We start from the raw sequence: 27,744 nt of genomic DNA, 5'->3' as shown, positions 1-27,744 counted from the left end.
TTCTTCACCCAGTGATAGACATCGGCCTTTCCTCCTAATCTCACCCTAGATCAATACTGTGAAAAAGATGACAGAAGGTAAAAGGATGTTTCTTGCTTTAGAAAATACCTGAATATCAGGACTCAGTAGATGGCTCTGTGAGTGAGAGCACTTGTTATGAAGGCATGGGGACCTGAGTTCAAATCCCCAGATATATCCCACATGTCTGTTGCCCTATAACCCTAACACTGGAAACAGAGATAGGTGGATCCCAGGAACTCTCTGGCCACCCAGCCTGTGCAAGCTTCAGGTTCAGTGGCACACACTGTTTCAAATGAAGGAGGCAGAGAAATAATGGAACAGAACACTCAGTGTTAGAAGAGGGAGAGGGAGGGAGAGGGGAGAGGAAAAGAAAAGGGAGAGGGAAAGGGAAGGAAGAAAGAGAGGGAAAGGGAGAGGGAGAGGGAGAGCTGTGCTGAGTTCTGGAACTACATGGGTGTGTATTAAGCACAGAGGTGTTCCAGGACAGACAAAGATACACAGAAAAAAACTGTCTCAGAAAATTTTTAAAAAAAGCAAAACTCAATCAACAACAACAAAAGACAAAAGTATGGATAACTAGAAGGGGTGAGGGGAGAGGGGCTTCTCAAATGAGTCAAGAGGTTCTGTCTTCAAGAGTGCAGCAGAAGAATTAGAGGGCTCAGAGATTAAGAGCATGGACTGTCTTCCAGAGGACCCATCTTCAAACCCCGGCACCCAATTACGGTTCACAGCCATGTATGGCTCATGGGCCAGTGAATCTGGTCTCCAAGGGCTGTAGGCACATATATGATGCAAAGATATAGTGCAGGAAAAGCACACATACATAGAACAACAACAAAAGGACATAGCTGAGCCTTTCCACTGGGAATTGTGCCCAAGGTGTCACAAGTATTCTCTCTCTACTCAGTGCCACGGACTTCCCTCTCCACTATTCCCCCAGGGTTTAGGAGAAGCATGCTCCTTGCCTCCAGCTGGCAAATGACAGCCTCATCTTTCCTGTTGTCTCCAGCCCTGGGACTAAGGGTGACAGGACTTTCCTGGGTCCTTCTATAGCTTTTGCAGGCCAGAGTGAGGTAACCTGGACAGGTACTACATACAGTTCCAGAATACATGTGCTATTGCCTTGTCCTGTTTTGTTTTATCCCAAGTTGATGGTTACAGAGGAACTGGTGCTATTACTCAGAAGAAAAACATAGCCTTAAGAAATCTGTGACTTTGGGGGCTTAGCCCAAAAGCCAGAGTCATACTCCAGTAACTGAAAGGAATCATTTGTTCTAGGATACTTGGCAACAACCCCAGAATTGAGGAGACTTTATGAGCACAATAGGAAACCATCTTGGAAAGCAATGGCCCATCCATTAGGTAATGTGTCCTGAATTCAAATTCAAATAGTAAGATTTGCTGTTGCCTCTGCTCTCAGAGAGACAGGGAAGTTGCAGGAGGGAAGAAAACACATAGGCCATGTGTTGAGGCTGAACACATCACCCTACCTGGGCTCACCCAGGCAACCTATTTGTGCCATTGGGGTAGCGTCTCAGTCCAGCACAGCACAGCTTCACCCTTTGCATGTGAAACACCAAGAGGGTGGAAGTACCTGACTTGGCCATCCCACAGGCCAACACTTTGGCCCCTGCTTCCATTGGACACAGGCATTATAGACTTGAAGGCACTGTAAAGGGATTGCAGTCTCTATTCATATGAACATCAAAGTCTTAAGTATTTCTTGTTTACTTGATATAGAAATCACTGTTGGGACAGGGGACAGAGAACTTGATGTGAACACTCCACCTGCCCTTGCAGTGTAGAAACTTCCCACGAGTGCATCTTACCTGCCAACCATGCCAAGCTATACCATTGATTTGCCTGGTGAGCATCACACTGAAAAAGAAGTAAGTGCCTCGGAGTCAACTCCTGCACCATCCCTGGCATGCATTTGTTGCCACTGTGCATTTTAAATCAGGCCTTCAAGATTGTGGACATCTGATCTGATTCTCGGGACCAGTGGAAAGGTTTCTTGAGTGAAGTGTTTGTAGAAACACAGCCACAGTTGATCTATGTCAGAATTGAGGGCCACCAGGAAGTGATGAGAACATTCTAAAGTTGACTTAGGTGTGGTGGCACACCACAAGCACACTGCCAACTACAGAACTCTAGAGTTTATATTAAAACTCCTTTTCTTTGTTTTGAGATTGTCTATATAGCTAGGGTTAGCCTTGAACACATGATGCTGCTGTCTCTAAGATTGATCTGTAACTTTAAACAGGAGTTTCCTGTTACACAGATTCTCTCAATATGAAACTACTTTTTCTCTATTTAGAGAGTCTCTCGCATAGCCTAGCTATCCTTAAACTCATGATGTAGATAAAAATGACTTTTGTTCTTCTGAGCCTCCTGAGGGCTGGGACTATAGGTATGTACGACCACAGTGTTTGCACAATGCTCATCAATGAAACTGTTGTTTTACAAAAGCAAATGGGTTTGTGTGCACCGACTTTACTTGACAAGCTAAACTCAGCTATGATTCTCTAGGCAAGCAAGCTACCCCTCCAGCCCACAGAGAACCAGGGACAGGGAACTGTCCAGGAAGTTTCGGTGCTGAACTGTTGGGGTAGCTGGCTCCTAGGCCAGAGTCTGCAGCACACCAGGGTGGCAGCCAGGGTCTGACCCTCTACAGGACTGGTAGTCTGGAAAGGACCACCATTCAGATCCTTCACCATGTGGAACTGCCAGTGCTTCTTGTAGGGTGCAGCTTAGCACCTGGTCCCTGCCTGAATCCCAGTGTGACTGGCCGCCTTGTAAAGTCCTCATTGCTCAGGTTGGTCATGTAGCATCTTCCTACTAGGCATTCCTCTCCTTTAAGATATGAATTAAGACATGCTCATAAAAGCACCACGCACTTTCTGTGTCACGTGCACCATGACGTCACACTCCATAATGCCACATACTGTGAGATTACACTCTCTACAGTATTTTATCTTCACAAAAGCCTGAAGGAGTTGAATTTTTAAATTGCACTTTTCTAGTATGGAAAAGTGATACAGTGACCTTCTTAAGGTGGCAAAGAGCCTAGCAGAACCTATATTTGAGTTTAGACTGTACCAGCTGCCGGCCACAGCCTCTTTCAAATGACTGCTTGATCTTCCAAGACTAGAGCCTGTCATCTCTTTACCTGGAAGCAGTTTCCTTTGAATCCTGGCTGTACCTGCTCCTCACCTCCACTACCTCTGCATTCTCAGGCAGAGAGCTTGCATCAGGTCCTGGTTTTTCTAAAGGTTAGCTTCATCTGAATGTGTGACAAATGGCTCCTTGTTTTCTTGGACCAAATACATGTGTCTTGAATGGGGAATGTCCTAACTTTGTGACCCTGTCTAGCTGCCAAATCAGCCTTTGCACAGGCTTGGACCAACTAATGCTTTTTGTTTTTTCCTTTCCTTTCCTTTCCTTTCCTTTCCTTTCCTTTCCTTTCCTTTCCTTTCCTTTCCTTTCCTTTCCTTTCCTTTCCTTTCCTTTCCTTTCCTTTCCTTTCCTTTTCTTTTCTTTTCTTTTCTTTTCTTTTCTTTTCTGTTTTTCAAAATTTCCAACCCTGAGCTCTTCCAAAGCTAAGACTCGTGCTTGGTGTGTGCTCTTAACTGAGATTCTATAGCTGCATTCAGTGAGAGTGCTCTTATCTGTTTTTCTGGTGTTGTAACAAAATACTGGCCAAAAGCAACTTGGAGGGACAAAGCATTTATTTGACTTATAGGTAACAGTCCATCATCAGGGAAGACATGGCAGGAACTCAAGACAGAAACTTAAGCAGAGACCATAGAGGAACACTGCTGACTGGCTAACTCCTCCAGCTGACTCATCCTCCCTTATACATCCCAGAGATAGCATTGCCTACAGTAGACTAGGCCCTCCCCCATAATTAACAATCAGCAACACACTATAGGTATGCCCCCAGCCAATCTGATTCCTCAATTAAGATCCCCTCCTTCTACACGTGTCTAGGTTTGTGTCAAGCTGACAAAAACTAACCATGACATTGGGACACAGGTCTCTAGACACTGGGGATGAAAGATTCTAGCAAAACAAAGGTGATATTGCAAAGAGGCACAGAGCATCTCATTGCCATGGTAACAGCTGCTGAGCTTCTGACACAGCCTGTAGCCCCGGTAAACACAAACGTGCCATCTCATTTTTAATGAAAAATAATAGCATTCTTGAACCCCATAACATTAGTTCCATGAGGAGAGTTCTGACCTGACACCAAGGAAAATCAGCAGGACTTCATCATCAATTCAGGCCAGACTTTCTCTGGAAATTAGGGTGTTAGGTTATGCACAATCGTAACTTGCCTTGAATGTCACTGGAGTTGGATTTTCTATAAACATCACCCTTTTCTGCCCCTGTCGTCAAGCACTCCTGGGATGGAGCAAAATAGGCATTTGCTCATTGATTTCAAACAATGGAAACCCTTATATACTTATGGTGGGAATGTAAATTAGTCCAGTCACTATGGAAGTCACTGGGGAGGTTTCTCTAAAAAGAAAAACTACCTCTTGATTCCCTATATGACGCAGCTACAATGCCCCTGGGTGGAGATGACTTTGAAGCGCAGTGCTCCACATGGCCACAAGGACGTGATCTTGAAATCAGACATAGACCAGCTTTCTTTCTTATGAGTTTTAAGGCATCAAGTGTTTACAGTAAGCACTGCCTATACATAGGCAAGAATAACACAGGACACCTGTCTCCTTTGACATTCACAGCAGCTGGGACAACTGTCACTGTTGACTGTCAATAGAGAGTGGATCACAACAAGTGGGAGCTTCTCAAGGTCACCTCAGGTAGATGTCACCAGGACTTCAGTTCCCAGAGATTGTCAGCTTATATATTTAGCTTCTTCTGGCAACCAAAAATCCTGAGTCTCCGCCTATCTGTGGCATGGCAGGGCATGTGTGCAGTCAATGCTGTGTAGACAGTCTCTACCCCACAGCCCACCACTGGCTCAAACCTGAGCTTCAGAATTTCCTTCTTACTGCTGTGTGTTGCAAAGGTCACCCTATGAAAGTGTATTGTCTTTCCGGCAAGAATGCCATCTACTCTATTTTAATCTAAGCAGCGACACCACATGCTACCCTTGACAAATTTTCTGGAGCTGATTGATTGTGGGAGACATTTCTAGCATGGTGACCATGTGGTCTCCATCTGTGCCTCCCTCTTCCACATACTCTTCCTGTTAAGCAGTGCTCACTCTCTTGAGCCAAAGATATGGGGCTGAGATTATTCATCCTGGGTGTGCTTTGTTATTTAAAAAGAAATTTAGGGTTTTTCCCCCCAAAATCTTTGTGGTCTTCAATGGATGTTCACAGGTTGTAATCCGCATTAGGAGCACATTTAGGAACTCCAGATGCTCCTGGAGCGGGTGCAAAAAATGGAACCCTCATATACTAGTGGTGGGAATGTAAATTGGTCCAGTCACTATAGAAGTCACTGTGGAGGCATCTCTAAAGAAAACCTGACACTAGGTCTCCCATAAGAACCAGGTATAACACCCCTGGGCATTCAGCAAAAGGCTTTGGATTGACATTGACACAGCAGAGAGACACTTGTACATCATGTTTACTGAAATGCTCTTCATTATAACTAAGGAATAAAGACAGCCCAGGCATCCAATAAGAGAGAGCTGAATAAGGAAAATGTGTCCTAGCCATAAAGAAGAACAAAGTTAAGTCATCTGTAGGAAAATGGGTACAACTAGATGTGATCACATCCAGTGAATTACATCAATCTCAAACATGCCAACTACAGATTTCCTCTTATTTGTTGTAGCTCCTGGATGTTACTGAGATACATACAAGTGTACATGACTATATAATATCAACGCAGAAGTAAAACCATCTAAGTCTAAGTCTGAAAGACTAGTGGGAGCGGGGAGGGGTGAGAAAAGGAACTGTAGGTAGATATGAGGGGGCTCAATGTGCAATAAACCCATGTGTGAAAGCTTTAGCATTGATTTAGAAATGCCGTAAAAGAGACAGCAGAACTGGTAGCCCCATTAGTAGATAAATTGTTGGCCTTTCAAGAATAGCAACTAGAGTCTGGATCCCCAAAAATCCATGTAAAACCCAGACTAACATGTGTCTTAGGGTTTCACTGATGTGAGCAGACACCATGACCAAGGCAAGTCTTTTAAATGAGAACATTTAATTGGAGCTGGCTTACAGGTTCAGAGGTTCAGTCCATTGTCATCAAGGCAGAAGCATGACAGCATCCAGGCAGGCGTGGTGCAGGACGAGCTGAGGTTTCTACATCTTCATCTGAAGGAAGCCAGGAACAGACTGAGCATACTCAGACAGCTAAGAGGAAGATCTCCAAGCCCACTCCAACAATGACACACTCCAATAAGGTCACGCCTTTTAATAGTGCCACTCCCTGCGATGGCCATATGAAAACTATCATACATGTGTGTGAAATTACTGTGATGGCCTGGTACAGTCTCCAGATAGTGTAGCAGGGACACCACAACTACTGATAACACATTCTATGGAAGTGTGAGACCTGTGCCCTGAACAATCTGGTTTCTTCAGTTCCTTAACAGAATCTGACTCTCCATGCAACCCCATCCGATGATTATGTTACAATCACATCGATTAGCACAGCCTTAGAAAACGAACTCAGAAGTGTCCCAGTCCATACTAGCTGTGACCCGGTAGCTCCAACAGGGACAGATAATGATGGTCATGACTACAGGAAGGTGTGTATATCTGAGTCCCAGTGTTGAATTCATGGTAATAACTGCAGTGTAGTCCAGGACAGCCAGCCCTGGACAGTGACCCTTGTGGGTGGGTATGTGACAAGTCACCTTGCTGAAGACTAGCAAGAAACATTAAAGCCCTTTCTATAAGCACCCCAGATGTGATGGCCTCTTGAACTACTGCTATCTATCTCATCAATGATGCATACTTCAATCCCATGGAAGGCTGTGGCTCACATACCTGCTCTAGAGAGAGCTTTGAGTCTTCGTGCCTAGTACTTACTCAGCCTGGAGTACTTTCTCTCCTGCACCAATGAGTTCCCACCCACACTTTAATGTCCCATATATGGTTCTCTCTTTCATAAAGTCTTTCCTGAGTCCAAACCCAGTCAGGCTAGCATCTCTGTCTCTTACTAAAGTCATACCACTTGCCCAACAGAACAATGGCTGTAGAGTCACTGTCTAATTCCCTCTACTGGACAGCCAGCCCTATCAGTTACTGATGATTGGCCAATAAACTACGTCAAGATTGACACCCCAGCTGTATTACCATCCCCTGTGTTCCTGGTAGAAGGCAGGGCTATCTCTTCAGTAGATGAATGGACAGAGGACACATTTCTCCCATTTTGTTCCAAGGTATCATGACATTTCTCACAGGCTCCATGGGGTTTCCAGACCAAAGCTTGATGGCTTGCTATCTATCTGTCTGTAGAGCATTTTTAGCAGAAGATTCCCAGTGACTTCCTGGAAGAACTCATATCTGCCCTTCCCAAAGCAGATGGGAAGCCAACATTTGTTCTAACAATACTCCATGAAACTTCAGAAAAGAGACAGACCACCTGCATCACAAGGCTTGTTGGCAGTGACCTTTGGCCTGTGCAGAGGTGGATTACAGAGCCCTTGCCTAACAAACCTCACAGTGCAGGCTAGCATTCATATTATAAGAGAGACCATCATGGTCCCTGCTCTGAGAGGTCATAAAAGGTCAGACAGGCCATCCTACAGCCCACAGAATTCACTTTCCCAGGGAGATAATTCAGGGTCTTCATGCTAAGTTCTAGCTGTGTCCAGTCAGGATCTGGGATAGTTTTGCCAGCTTGTTTATCTTTTGGTTCTTGACTGTTAGAGGTTCTGTTAAAAGAAGCTAAGAGCACTGAGCAGCAAGGGGCTGGTGTGAGTTCCCAGAGAGGCCATTACACATGTGTCCACGTGTAGAGAACCTCATCCTGGTCCCTTGACTCTGTATAGTGGATGGACTTGAGTGTCACTATGTCCTCAGTAGTCTAGAACAGGTTGCCCTGCCTCTCCTCTTCTCTGGGACACATTGGATGAATTGTCTTGGGCAACACATTAACCAGGTTGCACAGCCAGGAACCCATGGGTTGTACAAGCTTATATATGTTTATTTTGAGAAACACAGTTCTCATCTATAGAATTTGTACTCCAGGACCACACAGCAGAATAACAACAACACCCCCATTATACACAAGCATGTTTATGACTTGTATTAAGCCACGTTTGTGGCCACATTGGGCCATCAACAGCTTGAAGACCACAGGTCGGACACTCTTAGCTAGAATGATCTGAAAAAGACCATACAAAAGAACAAACAAAAGAATATAGCAAGTTCCCACCTGGTTAAGGATTTACAAATAATTGCAAGATTCTTTGTATTCTACTTTGGTCCAATACTAGAGGACTCAACAGAACAAGGCATTCACACTTTAAACAGCTCACCCAGCTCTCTTTTCCCATGGATTCCACCTTTCTGGAGTTCACTCAACCTGCCTGCCCTTCGATTTCAGATATGTACCACAAGAGAATAAACAAGTAAATGATTCCAGTTCCCTTAGCTCTTGAAATGCACACCACGCCTCTGTCCACCCATAAATGATGGTATCAAAGTTTTCTAATGTGATATGGGCCCCCTGTGGAGACTCAGCTTCTCTGAAAAGGAGGAAGACATGACCTCCTGCTGGCAAGTGACATAAAATGTAATTTTAAAGCCAGGCTGCCCCTGCCCAGGGCATGGACTCTCAGATGTCTTCCTGACTGCACCTCCCCCATAAGCATGAAATTTGAGTCCAAACATCAGAGGTTACTCAACAGGAGGACGAGGAGAGGGGATGGGGGTGTTTCTGCTTATAATTACTGGCATTCCTTAAACCACAGAAAAGTCAAGAAGCCATTTTTCAACCAAAAATCCTGGCAGCATTTCTCATAATAAAGTAGGGAGCCCAAAGGAGGTGACAGATCACCCCATTCATACATAGCTACACTCAGAGACAACAGTCCAACAGTTTCTGCTATGTGAATCTCCTGAGATTTCTCACACTTGGCTAGCCACTCCAAGCAAGCGATTCTTCCCTGAAAAGTGACCGAGTCTCCGGGAGACAGACAACAGAAAGAGTTTAGCCTGCTTAAGCAGCTCAGAGCAAGCCAGCACTCCATCTTTCTAGAAGATTGACTGTCAACTTTGCAGGGACTTAAAGGAGGGATTCCCATGGCTCTGAGGGTTTTGATCTGCTGTGTGGCTCACTGGATGCTATCCATTGAAAGGAGATTGCTGAGAATCTCTGTATTTAGGGTCCCTGATGTCTTGGGGTTTCCTAATATTTCAGAGTTTCCTCTCATCTCTTACACTAACTCCAAAACTGTGAGAATCTAGGGGACAGGAAAAAAGTGTGTATTTTTTTTTATTCATTCTGTGTCAAAACATTAATTGAGCAACCACCAGCATGAAGCCTGGGCCTGAGCTGCAGGCAGGACTGGGGTACTTGTGTCAATGTCATCCGTCATGGACATGGCCTTCCAAGCCTGATTATCCAAGTACTGCTGTTCATAAACTTCTCCAACAGCTTTTCCTGACCATAGCTACTGATGCCACACTGCCAGGCATGGAAACCCAGACTGGAAAATCATGTCTCCCAGTAGATGACATGGAGTACAGGAAGAGCCTTGGCACAAAAGCTCCAGAGGACAAACTTACATTAGGAGCTGTATCTAACACATTCCCTGATTACCAGCTCTTGACATAAAGGATCATATATAGAGTACTGCTTTTGTAAAGACATCAAAATACTTCAATGTTCCTGTGTCACTGGTGGAGTTGGTGGTGGTGGTGGGGTGTTCTTAGACAGGGTCTCACTATGCCCTGGCTAGGCTAAAACCTACAATATTGTTCATGTTGACTTTGACCTCATAACAATCCCCTGCCTCAGCCTCCCACATAATGAAAATTACAGATGTGAGCCCCCATGCCTGGCCTCAATCTCCCTCTCCCTCCCTTACCCCTCCCTCTCCCCTCCTCCTTCCCCCCCTCTCTATCTCTCTCTCCTCTCTCTCCCTCCCTCTCCATGTGTGTGTTTGTGTGTATGACACACACACATATTCCAGTATGTTAATGTGGGTACATGTGATGTTCAGAGGGTAAACTCAGATGTCAATCCTTGACTTCTGCTCTGTCTGAAGTCAAGGTCCTTTTGTTGTCTTTTTTTCTACAATGCCATGAGCTTCTGGGAATTTTCCTGCTCCCCTCTTCCTATCTCCCTATATAAACCCCAGTGTTACCGAACCCATGCTATATATTTTTTGCTTTATGAGGGTTCTGGAAATTTGCCCTCAAGTCCTCATACTTACACAAGTGCTTTTATGCACTGAGCCTTCTCTCTAGTTCCCCAACAGTTCTTAAAGACTTTATAATGATGATGACGATGATTTGTAGACAATGGCTGGATTCTACACTGCTCTAATGGATCATATTTCTGTCATTGCACCCAAAGGCAAGATGGTGCCAGTAGATGCAAGGGGACCTGAAGCTGTTTTTTTTGAAGTCTTCTCACTGAGAGCCACGGTCACCTTATCCAGAGCCTGGGAAACAGAGATGCTGCCTTTCCTGCTGTTCACACCTCACTCATCACTTCAGCCTTTGCCAGGAGGTTGCTTAGACCCATTTGGAAGAACCTTGCCTTCATTTGTCACCTCTCGTGACAAACATTGCTGCTGTCTGCATGCTCCGTCACTTGAACCTTGCCTTGGTTGTTTGTCATGATCAGTGTTCTGTGCTCTGTGAGGAAGAGAACAGTCTGGGACCCACTTGGGCATCTGTATGGGGGAAAAGGCCCTTTTGTATGTGGGTTATACTGTATATGGGACCTTTGTTCTAACCCTACCAAGCTAAAGCAATGAGCAAATGAACCCTCATTCTTTGTGACCTCAGGTACCCATGAGGCAACAGGCATATGAATCCTGGCCAGCATTCCTCTAGCTTGTAAGAAATGAAATGTCAGGCCTAGGAAGGTGGCTCAGCTGGTAAAGTGCTTGCTGAACAAGTATGAAGACCTAATTTGTGTCCCAAGAACTCATGTTTAAAAAGGCAGATGTGGCTATATGTGCCTGTAACTATGGGGCGGATAGGGTGGAGACAGTAAGGAGGCTGACCCTGGGACTCCACAGTAACCAGCCCAGCCTACTCTGAGAGATGTCAGGCTTGGTGAGATATATTCTGCATCAAAAAAAAAAAATCAAAAGTGAATGTTGCCTAAGGAAGCACACCTGAGGTTGTTGGCCTCTGGTCTCGTACACCAGGCACACACACATGCCCATAGACACATATCAAAAGGGGGGGAGGCTTGTGAGATGGCTCAAAAGGCAAAGATGCTTGCCTCTAGCTGTGACTGTCTACATTTGAGCCCTGGGACCCATAAGGTGGAAGAGGAGAAATAAGAACTAACTCCAGGTAAGTTGTCCTCTGACTTCCACATATGTGGCACACACACACACACACACACACACACACACACACACACACACACACATGTGCACATATAAAAATTATATGTAATTTAAAGAAGTTTCAAGGGAAAGACACTAGAATATAGCTGCTCTCAGGTTACACACACACACACAGAACCCTCTGTTTCCATGCGTGTGTAGCAAGTCTTTTTATTAGACAAATGCCAATGGCCAATCCCTAGGTGTTTCCATTCATGTTAAATTGTTACCCTGGGTAGCTTTTCATGTTACCCTGTTTCCCAGTGTGAAGGAACTGGGAGCAAGGAGATGTCCCTGCACTGAGACTGTTATGGAAACACGTCAACCACCAGCTCATGAGACATGACAGTGACATGACTGTACTATACCGGGAAGTTACTTCTTAAGAAACTCCTCATAGGAATGATGAGACTATACCCTAAAGTGGGTTTCACATTGCTGTTTCCTACAGCAGGACACAGCCACTGCTGCCTTGAATCAGAGCAACTGTGCTCACTAGCAAAGACCCTCAAAAGATAGACTTGTTATGTTCCGGGTTCTGGGTCCACTGGAGCTCACAATCCTTCACAAGATCCTCACAAGACCTTTTTCCTTCCTGAGCTAGAGGATGTGGGAGTTGGACTTGGGTTTGAGGCTCTCAGTAAGGTAACTGATGTAGTTGCACAGGAAACGTCCCAAAGATGTGGTCACTCTGAGTCACCCATGCTCCTGTAAGGAACTCTAAATTGACTAGTTATCAAGATAGGTTTGCATGGAACCTTTTCTTGGGTCTGTCACCTCTCTCCATCTCCAACAAATACATATATCTTTATGTCTCATCAAAAAAGTCACATGACACTAGGCACCTGGGGTCAGACTGTGTGTTCCAGAAATACATCTTAGTCTTGGTTCTTCCAAGTCTAGAATCAAACTAAGAACTAGCAGGCACTTGGCTCTCGGGAATGGACTGGGGAGTGCCAATAAGTCTCAGCTCTTCCTATTCGTTCAGTGCTAGAAATCCCTATGCATTGTGGGCCAGAGAAAAACTCCAGGCAACCCTTTGGCAAACTCTGTGTGTGTGTGTGTGTATACATATGTAGTGCATATGTGTATAGGGTACATACACGAATATCCAGACCCATGCACCTATAGATGTAGAGGCCAGAGGAAGGCATCGGTCATCTTTTTCTACCATTCTCCACTTTACTGTATGGAGATAGGGTTTCTCATTGACTCGGAGGCTCTCTGATTCAGTTAGCCTGACTGGCCAGCAAGCTTTCAGGATCTGCCTGTCTCCACCCCCCAGCGATGAAGTTACACACAGCCATACCCAGCTTTAGATGTGTGTGTGCTAGGTATACAAAGCCAGTTCTCCAGGCTTGCACAATAAGTGATCTATCCACCAAGCATCTTCCCAGCCCTTGCAGTGGGTCTGCTTGAGTCAATCAGCCCATCTTCCAAGCTCATTCCTGCACATCATTGAAGATTCCAGCCCAGGTCTTCCCCTCTGCGATGCAGCCCTCTCCAACCTCCTCTGCGTGGAGATCACAGCCCAGAAGATTGAAAGCTGTTGGGCAACTGTAGTGACTTCAGATGATTCGCAGAAGCCTGACTGGTCCACAGGCCATGATAAGAAGACCCTATAATATGTGGTCAGTATAAGGCCAGTGTCTAGCATGTGCCCAATATGACTTGAGCCAACACACCACAGTGGTATATGCACAATGGAGGCATGAGAGGCCAGTACTGCTGTATGGATGTCCCACTGTGACTGTCATTATCCATGCTATGATGGGAGAGGCATGGATGTCTCAGGGCCCCGCCTCCTACAACGTCCACTGCAGAATCTCTCTGAGTACTTTGGAAATTTACAGCCCAGGGCAAGGTGCATCTGTCTGTTAAAATAAACAAACAGTAACAGCAACAAAAAATACGACAAAACACTTGCATCATGCTGAAGGAAAGTGTGACCCCTGCTGGATGCTCCTGGGACTGATTGCTACCAGGCAAAGAAAGAGGAGGCAGAAAGGAGAAAAACAAGAGGGAACAAGAAAAGAAAAAGGTAGGTTTATGCTGGCATGCTAACCCAAGGGCCCTCTAATCTGAAGCCCCTCCTTCTATGGATTGAGGTTGAGTAAGGCTGTCTGACGGACCTCTCAGCTGCATGGCGCCCACGTCTAACGATACACAGAGAGAAACCCGCCTGCATCCACCCCCAGGATGCAGAGCATCCAGAAGCATGATTCTCCCACACAGTTAACATTTTTCAAATGACTTTGAGGCACAGTCTTGTGGACAATCGTGCAGTGACTGAGCTTGGAGAAATGGTATGTGGCGGGGACAGGAAGCCTTTGTGTACTGAACACTGCTGGCTTGTTGGTGCTCCCTTTGCCAGTTCGCTGTGCGAGGGGTGGAGGGTTGTTTTGCTCTGTGAAATTCAGTCCTTTTGCACACTCTGCTCTGTCCACTCTGAAGAGAAAGAAAAGGTGCAGAGACAGTGGGGAAGTCAAAGCTCCCCTAAACTCAGAATAGGGAAAGCTGGAAAGAATGATCCATTAACCTCAAAAACATCCCCTGACAGGAAGGACATCTCAAGCCTGGATGGTGTAACTGGAATGAAGTATCAAGTACAAGTACAGCCACATAATGCATATATACATACATACATACACACACACACACACACACACACACACACACACACATATATATATATATATATATATATATATATATATATATATATATATATATATATATATACATACATACATATATATATAGCTCCCTGATGCCTCAGATCCGCCCAGGGATTCCTCAGATTGAATCCCACTCCTCCTTATCTGCCAAAAATGCAAATGCTTAACAGTGACCACGTCTCTTTTATCCACAGTTTGCAGAAATTCCACCACCATCCTAGGTGTCTTGTTTGTGGCAGAAGTACACACCTCTCCTCCCCTAGACCCACAGATAACTCAGTCAAAGCAGCCCTAGCTGGACTGAGCTGGTCCCATCTGTTGACTCTGGAAGCTTAAGGACACCCAAACTCAGCTTTCCTATGAATGGCCAAGGATGGGAGTGGCCCTGTGCCCACCTGTCACCACTTGACACATACAAGAAGATGCAAGGGAATGAAACCCCTTTTGCCATCAAAGAGACAGAAAGGCAGCCTCCCATACTGACTGCCTATGTCCTGAGTCTGTCCTGCTGAAAAAAATGTTCCTCCCCTGTGTCACAGGATCCCAAAGATGCCACCAAGCCCAGAGCTGCCATAGTTGCCACCACCACTAGCAGCAGCAGCAGCAGCAGCAGCAGCAGCAGCAGCAGCAGCAGCAGCAGTTCAGCAGTTCAGCATCGCTCACGTCCCCTCTGCTATGATGCCAGCACCTCCATCACAGTCTTACCACCCTCCCCACCACTACTGCCACCATGTCCACAGCCCAGAGCACCATCGCTATGACACTGTAGCGGTAACCAAGGTCACCATCCCCTTCAGCAGGGCCACCATCAACCACTCCCATCATCACCACCATTGCTAATTACCATAGCAACTATCACACCACAAGCAAAATACAGTCCTCTGGAAGATGCTAATTTGTTTCTGTTCCATGAAACTGGGCGGCTGTCAGTCAAGATGGAACATCAAGAGGAGGGCAGAGGAAAGGAAGTTAGAATGTGACGAGAAGATCGGAACCTAGGAGAAGCTGAGGTGCAAACACTGACAGAACTGTGTGTGGGGGGATTTGTTACTGCTGACAGGGTCACCATTTGGTGCAAGGAAAATACCAGACAAGCAAAAACAATATTTTGTATCTTTCTTCTATTTTGCGTCATCCTACAGTGTTGGGGGTGACCTCTGGGGCCTTGTGTATAGCAAGACTCCAGCTCCTTCAAAGCTCTCTTTCCCTGTTCCTCACATATTATACAGCCTGGAGTCAGAAGGGCAGAGGTTGAGTAACCTTGGGCATTCTCTTGGCCTCATCTGCTCCTCTATGAACTGGGCACAGTGGCTGCTTTGTGGGGTGGCCCATGATTAATGTGATGGTAACCACTACCACTGCGTGGTTATATACACATCATTAGCCAGGAACTGGCACTGGATATACAAAAAGTAGATTTGCTTTGCTCTTATTAACTTTTTATGTCTTTTTCAGAGTCTAATCCCCATACATTCAATTAGCATTAGAAATAGTAACAAATGGTCGTTTAGGTTTGACTAGCGGTAAAACACGGAGATAGGAGATGCGAAATAAATTCTACTGAAATGCATGGCAGGCACAGTGGCAGCCCATATGGAAGCACCCAAATGAAAGCAGATGAAAAGTCTTGGGATGCTTCTTCACTTAGAATGTCACCACATCCTGTGCCTGTTGCCTGGATTGTGAAGCATCACTGTGGACCACACACTGAACATCAGAGCAGCTGCCACCACATGCTATCTAAGGATGGTGGAGTGAAAGCACAGGAAATTAGACCCTTGTGCCCTGAGGTCTGCCTTTATGGATATGGGCTACCCACCTCTGTACTTTGTATGTAGTGTGGATGGTTGAAGGAGTTGCATGCATATGTACATGCCCGTGTGTGTAAAGACCAGCAGTTGACTGAGTATCTTTCATAAGCACTCTCCATATTATCTTTCGAGTTGAGGTCAACCTGGTGCTCATTGTGCAGCTAGACTGGCTGGCCAGCAAGTCCTAGGGATGCCCCTGTCTCTGCTTCCCTAGCGCTGAGTTTGCAGATGTGCATACCACTCTAGGTTTTGAACCTAAGTGCTGGAGACCCAAACTCAGGTCTTCATGCTTACATAGCAACTAAGCCACCATCTAAGCCCATTTTTCTATGGGATAATTAGTTGGTTTTGAGACTCATTTTATTTTCTCCTCAATGTTATGTGTAGCTAAGCCAAAGGTTCTGAGTCTTTCTTTGGGTTCTTTTGTATCCACAGCCCGACTAGAACACAGCCTTTCCAAAGGGAGGGTTCCAAAGCTTTGACTTCAGTCCAGGTATCTCATGTCCTCAACCCTTCCCCCACTCCTCATCATCCAGGAGTAGCACTAGTATTCTCTTCCATTTGCATCTCACACTGCGCATGTTGTACCCTCATATGCTATGTCTGGTATGCCCACCTTCCATTCCTAGGGTGAGGGGAACAGTAAGCCCAAGGCGGCTTGATCTTCATAGCTGCCAGTGCAGGGCCAGGGATGTTGTTCACCATTAGCATCCAGGAAAGATTTATTGAAGCTATTTGGGAGGACTTTTAAGGCCTTCTGCCTGACGTTAGAACCCTTGTCTCTTAGTAAACTCCAGTGATGGAGTTTACTCCAGTGATGGTCTGTTGTAAATAAATGGACCTTGGAATAAGACCTGAGCAGGTAGCACAGGGACCTCTGTGCAGATGGGGGACTGGCTCCGCCTGGTTGGTACTGGTGTGATGCCAGGCTGGATGAAAAATCAGACAAGTAATTAAATACAGCTCTCTGAGAGTACAAAATTGATCACCAAAATAGCTCATGGCATGTATCAAAAATGTTTGTTTACAGACAGCTGACGGGGTGCTAATTACCTCCTGACACCCTCCGATGACACACATTCATTCCCCATGGCGGTCTTGACAGCCGTGAAGTGTGTGGCTGTCACCCCAACTCACTGAGCAGCAATTCCCCAAGCTGAAGGCTTTGACCTCGCTCCCCTTTAAGTGACAGGGATCAGCTGGTCCTCGCTGCAGGCAGCCTGACCCTTGAAGAACCTGATCTGTTTTTTTTTTCCAGGAATCCTTTCAACTACAGAACTGTGTTCTCTGGGCTTCGGGTTCCAGATAATTGCTGTGTGGTTGTACATCAGAGTCCTTGGCAGCTTGTTAGGGGAATGAAACCCCTCCAGATGTGGGTGAATGCAACTCCAGGCAAGCCCATATTTTAATTGGTACCCTGAGAACCCCTGACTAAAACCCTGTCTTTCCAATTTGGGTTTATAATTCTCCACTCACTAATTTCAAAATTCTGCATCCTGTTTCATTTCCTACTTAAGCTAAGAACCAGTCACTGAAATCCCATCTACTTTCTCAGTAAAGGGTAGGAAGGGCTCATGAGCTGCTGGCCTGCCTGAGTCAGGTTGGGGCTGACCCATCTGTCTCTTGCCTCGGCTGTGGAAGTGGATATGTAGGTCCTGCAGAAAATGTCTACTGTTCTCACTCACACTTCATGAAGTAGTAATAAAAAGGGCTCCTGTGTTGCAAAAGTTTAGGAGCGTCTGTTCCCGACCGCCTTCCTTCTGAGTTCTCTTCTTCCATTTCTGTTTTGTGCTTTCAGTTAACAGTATTTATTGATTGCCTTTGATGGGATGGGCATTGTGCCCAGCCCTGGCTTCTGCAGAAAATGAGCCTCTCAGAGAGTTCATGCACAGGGAAGAGAACAGATCACAACAGCCCAGCAGGTCCCACCAGAAGGACCAATTCTGGGAGTATGACCAGATGTTAGATAGCCTCAGGGTGCTCACAGAGGATCTGGGTTCTTAAACATCTGCATGAGGAGGGGGTGTGTGCTTGAACATCCTCATACAGCTAGAGTGTGAGCTTGGGATCCAGAAAGGACATAAGGAAGCCAGAGGCAGGCGCTGACGCAGAGGCCATGGAGGAGTGCCGCTTACTAGCTTACTCAGGCGTGAAATCTCTGCAATTGTCCTGGCTAGTTTTATGTCAACCCAGCATGAGCTAGAGTTACCTGAGAAGAGGAAACATCAACTGAGAAAAGCCCTCCATAAGATCCAGCTATAGGACATCTTTAAAATTAATGATTGACTAGGAAGGGCCCCACTCAGTAGGCTCATCCCATTGTGGGTTGTGCCATCTGTGGACTGGTGGTCCTGGGTTCTATAAGAAAGGTTGAGCAAGCCTTAGTAAGCCAGTAAGCAGCATTCCCCATGGCCTCTGCATCAGCTCCTGCCTCCAGGTTCCTGCCCTGATTGAGTTGAAGTCCCAACTTCCTTCAATGATGGATTATGATGTGGACGTGTAAGCCCGATAAACCCTTTGATCCCCAAGTTTCTTTGGGTGTGATGTCTCATTGTAGCGATAGTAACCCTAACTGGAATAGCAATCCTCTTTCCTCTGCCTCTCCTTGCTGGGGATTACAGGAATGAGACACTCCATCCAGATCAACACACATGTTCCTACGGATTTTGCCCGTAAAATGTATTCAGATGCCTTCATCTCAGCAAAATCACAGCTTATGATTTAAAACGAAGCTGCTTAACATAAACCCCAAATGAGAATTTCCTGTTACAAATGCAAATGTCCTCGACAAGAGAGACGCGTGCATCTGCTTTTAGTCAGTCAGACAGCTAGCTCCCTGTGTCTGCTACTGTCACTTGATTTGGCACATCCATAGTACACAAGTCAGACCGGAAGGAATGGCTCAGCAGTTAAGAACATTGGCTGATCTTTCAGAGGGCCGGGATTTCATTCCCAGCACTCACATCACGGCTGACCATCATCAGCAATGCCAGCAGCAGGGGAATCCAATACCCTCTTCTGAAATCCTCAGGAAATGTATGAACATGGGTCACAGACATGCATGCAGACAGAACAGCCACATGCATTATTAAAATAAAATAATGATTCATGCACTGCAGAAGCATATCTGGGTGGCAGATTTGGTGTCCTGTACAAAGTACAGGAGAATCATACATTCCTTCACGTTTACATGTGTTTGTGCTTCTGCTGTCTGAAGTGGAGGTCACAGTGGGAAGCAGATCCCTCCAGAAGACTTAGGAAGGAAGAGGCAGGCCTCCTATTGTGGCCAGCCACTAGAAAGCTACTATGAAGCCCTGGAAAGTTCCTTATCCCAGTTCATCCTGAGCCCCGAGGACCCTTTGCTAAGCCATTTTGTGCTAAATCTCTTGAAATGTTTTCAATGTTCTTTCTAGATCCCAGGCTCACTCTCCAGCTGTCTGAGGACATCCAAGTACATCCAGTCCTCCTCGTGTAGATGTTTAAGAGCCTAGACCCTCTGTGCGTACCCTGAGGCTACTCAACATCTGCCAACCTTGAAGAGCAGACAGAATGAGGTGGCTTAGAGAGGTCAATTCTAGGGTGCACAGTAGTCAGGACAGAAGGTAGAAGTGAGTTGGGGGGTCATAAACTGAACTGTGATCACCCTGAGACCACAGAGGTCCAAAGATGGGTCTTCTGATTGCAAATAAGCATGTTTAATATCTTCTCAATTTGGAAGAGTGAAAGAATGAATCTTTATTCAAAGGCATTGAATAAAGTAAATGTTACAAGAAGCGGTACTGTGAAGCACTATGGTTATCAAACCAAATCTTAAATGGTTGTCTGACCTTCTAGGAAGTCAGGGTTGTTACTATGGAAGCCTGTCCTCCCATGTAGGTCAGCATCAGTGGACACAGGGGTGGGGGGAGCATGGGAAGTCCCTGTGCCTTTATCCAGGCCAGGTAACAAGCTGGCCTTGGCCATTTAATTCCTCTAGTGTTGTCTCTTTGTAGGTTTACAAGGAAAGTGACTTTTGAATGGTTGATCTTGTTCTTTATTTCAACTTTCCTTAACTCTTCCTGTCTGGAGCACACATACATTCTCTACCTGGCCCATCAAAACACTTGGTGTTGCATTTCACAGCATTAAACATTCCCTGATTTCAGACTTTTTTTTTTTTTTTTACAAAAGTTTAAACAAAGCTTTGAACAAAGGGAGTGGCTGAGAATTTCCTAGCTTTCAGGTTCCCTTTGTGAGAGGTACTCCAACAAGGAAGGAAATGCTTTACTATTCAGGATTCTTGACTTGGGGTTGGGGCTGAGATTGGCTTTTGTGGGTGGGAGGTGGAAGGATTGTGAAAAGAGGAAGGAGAGGGAAGGACAGACTCAGAGGAACTATTGGCAACCCAGGCTCATTTCCATGGCCCCTAATTATGAACGTCAGGGAAAAGCTACCCAGAGCTCTGAAAGAAACCCAGACACAGCCTCTCAAGCACAAAGGGAAAGCATAAGGCTTGAGTTTTCCACAGAACAATCCTGGGGGGAAAGGAGATTGGAGTCTTACTTATGTGTAATTTTATATATTATATACATTATACCAATTTAGCCCAAATTGGCCTTTTCTTCATGCTGATTTCTGTTTCATTTAAGAATAAAAGTACCTACTGGATATGGATTCGCACACCTGTAATCGTAATGTTAGACAGAGGGAGGCAGAAATATCTTAAGTCTGAAACCATCTTAGGCTAATAGAAAGATCCCATCTCCAAAACCAAGAGTTTGCCACATAAATAGTAGAGTCTTACGTAGTTTGTACAAGGCGCTGGATTCAATCAGCAGCATCAATAACAATAAATATAACAACAAATAATAATAATAGTTAAATGATAATGATATTGGTAGTAATGATGACAAGGATGATGGTGGTGGTGGTGGTGGTGGTGGTGGTGGTGGTGGTGGTGGTGGTGGTGACGATGGAAATGCTACCTGACATGAAACTTCAGTACACAACCCCAGGTTTAGCAGACTGCTTGGGAGAACCAGAGTTAACACTGTTGTCCAAGCTTCTACTCTTTCACGCTGAAGATGAAATCCAAAGCCTATTGCATGCCCAGAAAGTGCCACCTAAGCCTATAATCCTGATCTGTGCCTATTTCCTTGAGCTTAATAAAACCGGAGCAGTCATATGATGTCCCCATGACTAGGGGGCGGGGAGGACATACAGCAGCCATGGGGAAGCTTCAAGACATGAAGAAAGAGCCTAACACTGACAGACTCAATGGGGGAAACCACTCATTTTAAAGACCTTAGAATGGAATGGCACGGCACAATCAGAACTGGAGGAGAAACGGTTCCTTGGGCCACTCCTCCCTGGAAGGGAGGGGGACGCTGGAGCAGTGTTGTCAGAATGACAGCTGCCTTTGGGGGACTGGGCCTCTCATTTCTATGATCTGCATTGGAGGAGACAGAGGTGAAGGGAAAAGAGGCAGAAGGTCTGAGAACATCTTTGCTTGTGAAATTGGCTTTGGAATAATGTTTTCCTCAGCCCCCACAATATGAATGGAAAGGACCCTCACAATCCATCATTCTAGCCACTGGCCATGTATGTCTGTTCATCCTTATATTATGATTCATCCCTCTGGCTGTAGTAGATATTCTGGGTGATCCAGCCCATACTCATCATGACGATCCTGAGCAAGGATGGCCCAGCTTTTAAAACTGCAAAATAGCACTGCTGTTTACAAAGTTCATTCTTCAGAACCACATAATTGGGTTTTTAAGTACCACATGGGGGGTGGGAAACAAACCTCATTGTGTTTTAAGTAGTGTACAGTTTGGTGCTGGACCATGTTCACAGCTGTCCTGGGGTGCATACAGCCTGATGAGATCAGGAGTACCTGCCACTCAAGAACTCAAGGCAGGAGGATCATGAGTTCAAGGCCAGCCTGAGCTACATGAGATCCTGTCTTAAAAAATATAAAGGAAGAGGGACTGGAGGGAAGAAGAAGGGAAAGAGCAGAAGGAAAGGAGGGAGGGAACATGGGAAGGAAATCAAGACTATCCTACATTAACAGAAGTTATGGCTTCACTTTCTCCATGTCTTGGAGGTTTCCCTTGGCTGCTGTAAGGAGAGGCAGGCAGTTCTCAGGCCAAGGTAGGAGAACAGGGGAGGGGTGAGACCTGAAGTGTATAGCAAATGGCCTGGAGACCTGCTTTCCTATGAAGGATAGACTGTTATGTATGGTACCTTTTTCAAGGGCACTGTCAGGGCAAAGTGTCTATTGGTGATGAACCAGCAGTTGTGGCTGAGTTGAGTTCTCTGACCATAAGGCCTTTTAGAGTCTAACCTAATGTGTTTAAATTATAAATCGATTTTAATGATAATATCAGTAAAATTGAGATAGCCTAAGGAGTTAACTTAAATCCTGGATGTTTATGAGCCGCTGCCTTTGGGCTTCTGACGGACTTTCACTTAAAATATTTTAAATAACCAGTTTGTATTAGAAGCAAAAAATAAAAGGCCAAGGTTTACCAAACCATATTCCAGTGAACAGTAATGTCTCATAAAATAACAAAAGAAGTAGTAACTGTATGGGTTAAATCTTCTCATTGTTACTGCAAAACAACATGAAAACAAACAAACAAAACAACCGTATTAGCTAGTTTTTCGTTGTGGTGAGTAAAACACCAGGACGAAGGCAACTTGTAGAAGAAAGAGTTTATTTGGGGTTATGATTCCAGAGAGTTAATGTCAGCGATGGCAGAGCAGGCATGGTGGCTTCAGCAGCAGCTGAGAGTTCAACTGGTAAACCACAGCAGGAAGCAGAGAGAACTAGGTGTGAACCTTTAAACTCTTAAAGCCCCTTCTAGCGACACACTTTCTCCACTGGAAGCCACACATCCTAAGCCTTTCCAAGCAGTACCACTAACTAGAGACTGAACTTTCAAATGCCCAAGACTATGAGGGCCATCTTATTCAAATCGCAATGACTTGAACAGAGGAAAGCTGTATTCTGTATTAGTTTTAGAGGGATCAGTCCATGGCAGCCTGGATCTTTTGCTTTGGCCCTGAGCTGAGGAATAGCACCATGGTGACTTGAATGTGTGCAGAAGCTGCTCACTCCAAGGAAGTCAGGAAGCAGAGAGGGTGTTGCAGGAAATATTAAAAAATGAGTCCCCACCAACTCTCCGGGTGGCTCTAGACCACCGCAGACTCTCTGGAGCTGTTGGTCTCTTAACCCACAAATTCTCCTGCCCTGCGGGGCCATAGGGCCTCCGCTGGGCCATTTCACTCAGCTGTCCCTCTGTCAGCCATCTCTCTGGTGGGGGACCCCGAGTTCCTCTCACTACCATGCAACACTCCACATACCTAGGATCTGCCAGTTCACCATTCAATTACCCAGTAAAGCATGACTCTAAACACTTGGTTAGCTAGCCAATTAGATTTATGTATATTATAAACACAATTACAAGATGTCAATTAAGTAATAACAGCCAATTAATAATGGTAAAAGTTTTATCCCAGATTTCTAACCTTTTGATAACTCAACGTCTGCTGCCATTCCTCCTTCTCTGACCTGTGACCTCCTCATATGTCCCATTTGCCTCCTCTATAACTCCTAGTTCTGCCCCCTATTTCCCTGTCCAATCACAGACCCTCTCTGTACTGATGAAATTGGACAGGAAAATTCCTGCAACAAGAGGGGGTGGGGGATGACTTACTTCCTCCAATCCCACCTATTAAGGCTTCCAGAACCTTCCCAAACAGCACTACAAACTGTGGAGGAAGCCCTCACCACCTGAGCCTATGGGAGATGCTTCACATCCGACCATCCCCATAAGAATAAGAACATAATAGTTCCATGATATCTATAAAGCATATATTCAAAGACTCCCCGTTGCTGCAGATAGATAGTACCAAATCCTATATAACTGTGTTCTATATATTCTAGAATAAGATGTATAGAAATAAGAATTTGTAAGAATAAGAATTTGTAAATCAGGCACATTAAGAGATTCACTATCATAACAACGATAAAATTATAACAATATGCTAAAGTAGAATTGCCAGTGTCAACAGCTCTTGGGCTTTGGAGCCATTACTGACTAAGAATAAGGGTCACCTGAACACAGCACTGAACAGGACACCCTGACAGCAGATGTGATAACTCCAGTGAGTGACTGGCAGGAAGGCAGCATATACAAGGTAGACACGCTGGACATCAGTGACACATCCCAAGGGGACAGAACAAGCACCTCAGCGATCACTATACCACTTAGAATTCTGTGCAATGTAGAACTTATAAATTGCTTACTGCTGGAATTTTCCATTTACCATTTCCACACTGTTATGGATCCTGGGTAACTGAAACCAAAGCCCGGCAAAATGGGGAAAGAGAAGGCTGTGGCCACAATTACAATTACAACTAATGTTTATTGAGTGTTTGGATATGGGACTTAAATTTTGAAATCATTTAAAACCAATGGGCAATTTTTCTTAAAAAGAAACCAGTAGAATATTCCCACGATTCTTTCTCCATTCATAAGGTTTCCTGTCCTTGAAAAGTTTGACTAGGAGAAAACTCATTTTATTTTATTTAACTTGATGTAGTTCTGAAAACAGCTTAAGAAATAACCGTGTTTGGTCCTCAAACTTTGCAGCGTCATTAACAGCATGACACTTAGCTGTAATGTAGAGTCTGTCCATTTGCACACACAATTAGGAACCTAAGGACATTTGGATTCTAGACCAACATCTCTGGGAAGGGAAGGCTCCACTCATATCATCCCCTTCCTGAGAGCAGAGGTTGGGTCAGGGGAACTGCTAACCAGCCCTTTGTAGTTAGTGTGGGGCAGAGCTGTCCATCATCCCAAGATGCTCTGCTGTGGGTAGGTTCCACTAGAGGCTTCCTAGGACCTGCTGACTCCGTATTCAGGATGGAGGACTAGATAAAATGCCAGACCCCCAGGGAAGTATCGGCCTCACACAGCAGATAGGAATGTGTCCTGTTTGACTTTTGTTCACAGCTCACATTGAACTGAATGCCTGGATTTTTATTTGTGTTGTCTCACATTCTCATGGCAGAACCTGCCATGCCGCTGTCCCCTTTTGGGGGGTGCCAAGTTTCCACTGTCCTTTGTACCCTGAACAATCTCAGGCAGCAATAAGGACAGACATGGGCACAGGCAGCAGAGAGGAAAGTTCCACCAAAGCTTCCGTGTTCTCTCCCTCATTATCATGGCCGTTGCTCTGGTCATGAGCCTTGGGACCCCCGACAGCCATTCTAACCCTACAGTGAGATGGCAGAGCCTGCAGGGCCTCCCCATGAGATCTCTCTTTACTCCCTTTGCCTAGCACGTTGAGCTCTGCTCTGCTATCCTCTGGAGGACTGGGCTAACTTCGCCAGGGGCCAAAGGTCAAGTCACTATCTGCGGATCCCCGGTTCATCCTTCTCCCAACAAAGCCACACCTGACACTCTCAGTTCCTTCTTCCACTTGTTCCTCAACCATAAACAGGTTCTCTGGGGTGTCTACCCTCAGGAAGATTCCTTAGAGGGCAGAAGCCATGTTACCACCTCCCCAGGGGCTACATAAGGCCACAGGGGTGCTGCTGGCCTGTCCACCTGCCCCACTCAACCTCCAGCTCCTGGAGAGAAGGGTCTTCTCTCTTGCACTTTGAGTCCCACACTTGGAGTGGAGCAGGTGGTACGTGAATTGTGGCAGGAAGGGGGATCACTGAATGAGATGCCAGAGATCTGAGCTTCCTCACGGAGCTCACTTCCTCCCACGCCCTGCCCCGCCCCGCCCCCAACTGTACATCATTAGCCTGAGCACCCATGGGTCTGTGACACAGGCTCTTAAAGCCAGGCCTCACTTCAGTGAGCAAGTGCTGTTTGCTAGTGCTCAGGACTTGCCCGTGCCTCTGCAAACATGTATTACACTTACTTATTTTATGTGCGTGCATGTGTGTGTGAGTGTGTTTGTCTGTGTGTCTGTATGTATGTTAGAGAAAAACTCATAGGAGCCTCTTCTCTCTGTACAGAATGTGGGTCCTGGGGCTTGAACTTAGGTCCTTAGATTTGGTGGCCTTAGTTGATGTCCCATCTTGCTTCCTTCAGTGTCCTCTTTCTTTAACTGTAGATACTTCTGATTTCTGAGTTTGTGGGAGGGAAGGGTCAGCCCTTGGCTAGGCAGATGCCATGGCGTTTTGTTTTGTTTTGTTTTGTTTTTTTTGTTTTCCCCAAGTTAAAAAGCCAGAGACCACTGGGGAATTAGCAGTCAGAAGAGAGACAAGCCAGGCATCCCATCCAGACTGTGGAGCGCTGAAACACTGAGTGAGACACTGACTTGATTCCTCTAGCTTCCAGGACAGTGTCTGGAGCAAAGATATGGTGACTGGGTACACGGCTTGTGAGCATGTGCAGCTCTTAGAGCCCAGAGCCCCCAGCAGCCCCACCTCTGACTCTAAAGAAACCCTCTGTGGGCCCCTTGCCAGGTCTGTAATTAGGACCAGGCTGCCTCCTTCCCAGAGGAATGTGGGAGGCACTTAATTTCCAGAGAGTACACTGGAAGAAGCCAGTGTCCCCAGGCGTATTCTCTAACAATCAGAAAAGTGAGGAGACTACAGAAATGACCAGATGAGTTGGCGCAGGGCCCCAGGTGGAGACCCAGGGTCCTGGGAATGTCCCTCTGCACTCCAGGGCTCATGTGTCTTCTCCCATCAATGCCCATCACCATTGTCAGAGTTGCCCTGGGCAGTGCAAGTTGGGGGAGGGGCTTCAGAGACAGAAGGTGCAGCTGTGCAGGCAAGGTGAGTCTTGAGGTTTCAAGAGCACCAGATGGATCTTCCTAAGGTTGCTGCAAGAAAAGGAGACTTCTCTCTGGAGAATCACCTCATCTTAGGAGAGAAGCCAGGATACCAGTGGACATAAATCTGATCTCTCATCACCAGCAACAAATGTGGGTTGTATACACGAATGCTACAGCCACACCTGTGGACCTCACTTTGAATCAGTTCACCTCAGTCACACATATTTACTCATCACAGTTAGAGGAGGAAGCAGTGTACAGGGGATGAGTGGACAGAGGTCATGCATGTAAACACTGTGCTTGAGATAGCCCTACAACAGAGAATGATCTGGCCTCAGATGGCAAGGCTTAGAACCCAGTTATAAAGCTACCTATGGACTTTTGCCCAACAAGATCTTCAATTTACAGCCGGCATCCCTGGCCACCACTTGGAACTTCTGTAAACCCTACTCACGTGGTGGTTGTCATTGGCTACAAAGGTGATGGCAGACAGCTGACATATGGGGCAAAGCACTCTCTTATTGCAATGGCTTTATTAGTGAAGATGCTACAGGGGCACACATCTATACATGGGTACCCATGCACACATGCATGTGCACACACACACATGCACACACAAGTACACAATGCACATACATACATGCACACACACATTCTCTCTCTCTCTCTCTCTCTCTCTCTCTCTCTCTCTCACACACACACACACACACACACACACACATGCACATACCATCATAGCATCTGATCACTCACAATCAGTTTCTCAGAGAAACCCCAAGCTAAACTCTTTTGGGTGAGGCCAGAAAGGACTTTGGAGACATCCAGAGTCCTTAAAAATTGGCAGGAGTCAAGGAGGCTGGAGATGTCCCTGGGGGCAGAGGTGTGAAGACAGAGGGGAGTCTGCCCTCTGCTCTCATGTGCAGAACAAAAACAG

The sequence above is a fragment of the Apodemus sylvaticus genome, chromosome 1 (genome assembly GCF_947179515.1).
Source record: "Apodemus sylvaticus chromosome 1, mApoSyl1.1, whole genome shotgun sequence".
Lineage (NCBI taxonomy): Eukaryota > Metazoa > Chordata > Mammalia > Rodentia > Muridae > Apodemus > Apodemus sylvaticus.
Note: the sequence above shows the minus strand (reverse complement) of the source record.